Source organism: Oryctolagus cuniculus, chromosome Y (genome assembly GCF_051225735.1).
Source record: "Oryctolagus cuniculus isolate XC-2025 breed Fujian yellow rabbit chromosome Y, ASM5122573v1, whole genome shotgun sequence".
NCBI lineage: Eukaryota > Metazoa > Chordata > Mammalia > Lagomorpha > Leporidae > Oryctolagus > Oryctolagus cuniculus.
Window position 1 is genome coordinate 18,738,683 of NC_142889.1, and position 5,934 is coordinate 18,744,616.

The following is a 5,934-nucleotide window of genomic DNA, read 5'->3' on the forward strand; positions in this document are numbered from 1 at the left end:
CAGTGGCGGCTGCTGCTGCTGCTGCTGCTGGTGATAGGGGAGAAGGAGGAGCAGGTGGGGGGCAGGGGTTGAGGGAGTGAATGAGAGAAGCAAATGCTCGAGGGAGGGGAGGGAAGGAGGGGTCATGCGGGGGCACGCATGCGCACAGGAAGCACTCTCAGAGGCGAGTGTAACTGGATCGGGTTTGCTGCCAGCGGTATGAGCTTTGGCCACCATTTTATAACAGCTCCACTTGCAGGGATACAAGGAGCAGGGAGCATGCAACCCGATCCCCTGGGACAGGATTCCTTGGCCATAGCACAAAGGGGAGGGCTAGTTGCACATAGTGATTTAGATGAAAGAGCTATTGAAGCTTTGAAAGAATTCAATGAAGATGGTGCATTGGCAATTTTTCAGCAGTTTAATGACAGTGATCTCTCTCATGTTCAGAACAAAAGTGCCTTTTTATGTGGAGTCATGAAGACTTACAGGCAGAGAGAAAAACAGGGGACCAAAGTAGCGTACTCTAGTAAAGGACCAGATGAGGCAAAAATTAAAGCACTCTTGGGAAGAACAGGCTACACACTTGATGTGACCACTGGACAGAGGAAGTATGGGGGACCGCCTCCAGATTCTGTTTATTCAGGTCAGCAGCCTTCTGTTGGCATTGAGATATTTGTGGGGAAGATCCCAAGCGATCTATTTGAGGATGTGCTTGTTCCTTTATTTGAGAAAGCTGGACCTATTTGGGATCTTCGTCTTATGATGGATCCACTCACTGGTCTCAATAGAGGTTATGCATTTGTCACTTTTTGTACAAAAAAAAAAAAGCAGCTCAGGAGGCTTTTAAACTGTATAATAATCATGAAATTCGTTCTGGAAAACATATTGGTGTCTGCATCTCGGTTGCCAACAGTAGGCATTTTGTGGGCTCTATTCCTAAGAGTAAAACCAAGGAACAGATTCTTGAAGAATTTAGCAAAGTAACAGAGGGTCTTACAGACGTCATTTTATACCACCAACCAGATGACAAGAAAAAAAAACAAAACAGAGGCTTTTGCTTTCTTGAATATGAAGATCACAAAACAGCTGCCCAGGCAAGGTGTAGGCTAATGAGTGGTAAAGTCAAGGTCTGGAAAAATGTTGGAACTGTTGAATGGGCTGATCCTATAGAAGATCCTGATCCTGAGGTTATGGCAAAGGTGAAGGTACTTTTTGTATGTAACCTTGCCAATACTGTAACAGAAGAGATTTTAGAAAAGGCATTTAGTCAGTTTGGAAAACTGGAACGAATAAGGAAACTGAGAGATTATGCATTCATTCATTTTGATGAATGAGATGGTGCTGTTAAGGCTATGGAAGAAATGAATGTCAAAGACTTGGAGGGAGAAAACATTGAAATTGTTTTTGCTAAGCCACCAGATCAGAAAAGGAAAGAAAGAAAAGCTCAGAGGCAAGCAACAATCAGATGTATGATGATTACTACTATTACGGTCCAACTCATATGCCCCCTCCAACAAGAGGTCGAGGGCATGGAGGTAGAAGTGGTTATGGATATCCTCCAGATTATTATGGATATGAAGATTTTTATGATTATTTTGGCTATGATTACCATAACTATCATGGTGGATATGAAGATCCATACTATAGTTATGAAGATTTTCAAGTTGGAGCTAGAGGAAGGGGTGGTAGAGGAGTAAGGGGTGCTGCTCCATCCAGAGGTCATGGGGCTGCTCCTCCCTGTGGTAGAGCCGGTTATTCACAGAGAGGAGGTCCTGGATCAGCAAGAGGCATTGGTGGTGTGAGAGGAGGTGTCCAACAACAAAGAGGCCACGGGCAGCGAAAAGGGGTTGAGGCCTGTCCTGACCTGTTACAATGAAGACTGACTTGCTATGTGGGATTACACCAGAAGCTTGCAGTGGAGTAATGGTAAGGAAATCAAGCAACCTTAAATATCTTGGCTGTATAGGAGCATATTCTATTGCAGAAGACCTTCCTATGAAGATCATGGAATCAAATACGGGACATTGAACTAATACTTGGACTTTGATATGAATTTCTTTAACAATTTTCTATGCAGTGCAAGTTATTAAACTAAAGCTACTCTATTTTCCAAATGTGTTCCAACAGAATTCCTTTATAACTTCTAGCATGATCGCTTGATAAAGAATAAAGTTCTTCTCTTTAAAAAATCTGCTCTAAGTAGATTTTTCCCCTGTTTTTTTTTTTTTTTTTTAAATTAAGGATCCCAGCAGTGGTATTCTGAAATATTATCTTGAATTTGTGCATTTAAATTTTATTGCCATGGTATAGATGAATTCCACTATTGGTATCCTTAAATTTTATTTCTACTCACCAAGGTTAATCATGATTGTCTGTATCTTTTTATAGTAATAATCACTTTTGAATTGTGTTCAGATATGCAGTTTCAGGTATAATCATCAGGGCTGGTTAGTCAGGCATTCCAGATAGTGGTTCTTTTCAGAATCTTTTTTAAAGGGTTGGTTAACTATCACAGTAGCAGAAGATTGAACTATACCCTGGCTGTACTGTACATAGAAAAATCTTTGTAGATAAAAGCAAGGCTTGCTAAATATGATATGAGGGTAAGATTTTAATATACCAAATGTAGCATTCTTAGTTGCCTTTAGTTTCAGAGGCTTGTAAGACTTCCTCATGACCATGATAACAGGCCTTGCTTTTGTCATATTTTGTGGCTGAAAAAGCAGCCTTGCTTCTTCATACATTGTAGTTATTTGGATGTATAATAGTTTAGCAATATGTTACTTTTTTAAGACATCAGATGTTCAAAAAAAGTCCATCCAAACTTGTACTAAATACTGCAGTGTCCCTTTATAAAAAGTCAGACTAAAACTGACAATTGTACAGCAAAGCCTGACATTTGGATATTTTGAAGTTTTTTCATAAATCATAGAAATTAGTATATGGCTGTAGTTTAGCTTTTTAGGTAAAAGGTATGTTTCATTAGTGCATTTCTTACTGCTGATCACTGTAAAAATGTGAATCAGCTTTCCATTTCCTATGCAGGTCATGGTAACTTGTAGAGTAGAATACAATCATTTGTGCTATGTTTTTTTAATTTTCTAAAGCACCTTGATGACAGTGAGTATTCAGTGGTGAAGCATCCTCTATTGAATCACCCTCAAAAATTTTTTTGCCAAGTCCTAAGTTGATAGCTTAAAGTCAAAAGTAAAATTATAGTTTAATTAGGACTTTGTGTAAATAAATCCCTTCTCCCCTTCCCGAAAGGGATACTGCAGTTATATCACATAAACCCAATAGGCACCATGATGAAGATCAGAGCTTATACTTAATTAAGGTTTTATACACACCAGTTCCCCAGTAAATGCAAATTTAACAAGAAAATTAGACATGTCATATGTTCAAAATGCTCATGGCAAACAATCATTTTGCATTCCTGCAAATAAAATTGTTTTATACTGTAAGCTGGAGGCGAGTGTAACTTATTTTTGTAATAAAGTTTTTATTTTTATGTGTATTAATATAAATGTGTGTTAGTGTAGAAATCTTCTGGTTTAAAAATTTAGAATTGCACACATTTCAGTATGTTTATTTGTACTTACACAATTTTAGAATAGTGGTTGCCAATAGCCTGTATGTTTTACATTAATTGTTTTTTTGTTATCTTAATAAACCATTTTGGTATGTTGTATGTCAGTTACTGGGATAGCTGGGACATAGAGTGTAATTTAAAAATTTGTCAATAAGTATTCATTGGAACATATGTAAATGTGCTTTGCCGGTTGTTGAAACTTACCTACAAAATGAGTATGGGGTGACAAAATTAGTTCTTGGTGCTTAATGAAACTTTCTGCCACTGATTTTATATATTATTACCCCATGCTTTTTAAAAGTACATCTCTCTCAAATCTTAGTGTGAGATTGAGGGCTACACAAAACATTTACATTTCATTCTACCATAATGAATATGCTAGGTTGTGGAAAGTGGGTAAACTAAATGTAGCCTTCAGTAAAATTGAATCTCAGTGTAATCCTTGGTACTGGTATTTTCCAGTTCCAAGGAGTTAAATGATCCCATCCAAGAGGTCATTGCCATGCCTATGGGCACTTTACTGTCATACCATTTTTAAGGGACACTGTCAAGGTGTTTAAGTTAATTCTCAGATTTATTTGTTGGGATTTTAGAACAGGATTGTTTGACAAACTAAAAACTGCATTTTCAAAGTTGAAAGATGAACACTTTTGTGAGTTCACAAATGTGTTCTTAAGAAAACATTAAAATATGAAGCTATGGACTTCCAAGACTATTTGGCATTCTCAGTTTGGGGACTTGGGAAAGAAAACTGATGTAAAGAAATTGTGAAGAATTGATGGTTATACGTAAAGAAGGGTAATGTAAACACTGATGATGAAATATGTATACACTCAAGTGAAATTACTTGACAGTATTCATTTGAATAACTTTGAATTCAAGCCATTATAATTACTTTTAAATTAAATATCATTTGCACTGTTCTGATAATGGGTGCAGTTTTTGAGCAATATAATCAGGGCTAACTATGCTTGTAGTGATTAGTGATGTGAACAATTAAGTTCTGACAAGAAATACTAACAGGTATTTTCAACCTTAAATTTGTGTAGTAAAATGAGTATCAAACTGTTAACAGACATCAAGGAAAATAGGCAATGCATATAAACATAATTTTGAATGTAGTGTGGCCTATAAAGCAATAATGCAATTTTTATGGAATGTCATGGGATATAAGAAATGGAAATGCAAAAAAATCCTTTAGTAAAAATGTCAACATGTTAAAGGGGGGATGTTAATTAATGTAGGTTATTGTTATTTGTGATTTGTTTATGGGTTCTAGGCTTTGACAGCTTCAAAGAATGGACACATGGCAAGTTAAAGAAATTTTGTACATATTGTCAAGGAAAGGGTCCTAAATCCAAGAGTCAGGTCCCTTTCGTGGGATCTAAAATGTTTCCTTAAAACATTCTGATTGTTAAAAAGAAAACTTGAGTTACCTAACCCAAACATACACAAGATTTTGTTTCTGCAGACTACTTGCAATCAAAAGTGTTCATAAATTTAGTTTTATCAGTTTTCAGAAAGTTACTTTGTGAGAAAACTGTGTTGTCTCTATTCTTCCAAGCATGCTTTTTGTGGAAGATTTTCAGCCTTTGCAACTTAATCAGATGTTTAAAAAGAAGGGAGAATTCACAAACAAGAGCTGTTGCACTCTCATGGTAACATGTGTAACATGACAAACTTTTCTACTGATAACAAATCTTAACAAAAAATGTAAAACATCTTCCTCATAAAATAGGAACAACATAGAAATGGATTAATGGGGTAATCTGGGGCATTCCATTGTATAAGATATTTGAAAAGAATTAGGTTGAACTTCAAGCTAGATGAGCAAAATTGACAAATTCATTACAAGTTTTTTCACGTAGCCAAAAGTTAATCAAAAATGTGGCAAAAGATCACCATGATATGTAGCCTTTATTTTAAGGGGAGAAACAGAAAAGTAGAACGGCTTCATGCATTTAGGAGAGGGAGCGAATCCTACAATAAATGATTGTTCCAGTCTCTAGAACTTTGAACAGTACCCACCATGACAGTTTTTTGTGCATACCATAAAATTTTTACCTGGCCATAGGAACTCAGTGGTGGGTATGAAGTTAATGAATAAGTAGCAATACATAAAAGAAACAGACTGGGATGGTGTTTAAGGTGTAGTTATTACTTACTAACCATACCACTCAATAGGGCATGCCACTAAATATGCTAGTTATAACCAATTCTTGCATTTTTTACCTGGGCAAATTAGTAGACTGACTTTAGAGTCTGTCACTTTTTAAAAAAAAGTACTTGAGACTTAAATTCTGTTAGCACCACAGTCTGCCTTCAGTAATATTAAAATACCTTTGAGGACCAGAAGCATT

At 36.4% G+C, this 5,934-nt stretch overlaps 1 pseudogene; it reads left to right on the plus strand.

Annotated features, from left to right (window-relative positions):
* The first annotated feature begins 310 nt into the window (after nt 1–310).
* Nucleotides 311–2,145, plus strand: LOC149119321 (heterogeneous nuclear ribonucleoprotein Q pseudogene; annotated as a pseudogene).
* Nucleotides 2,146–5,934: the final 3,789 nt, after the last annotated feature.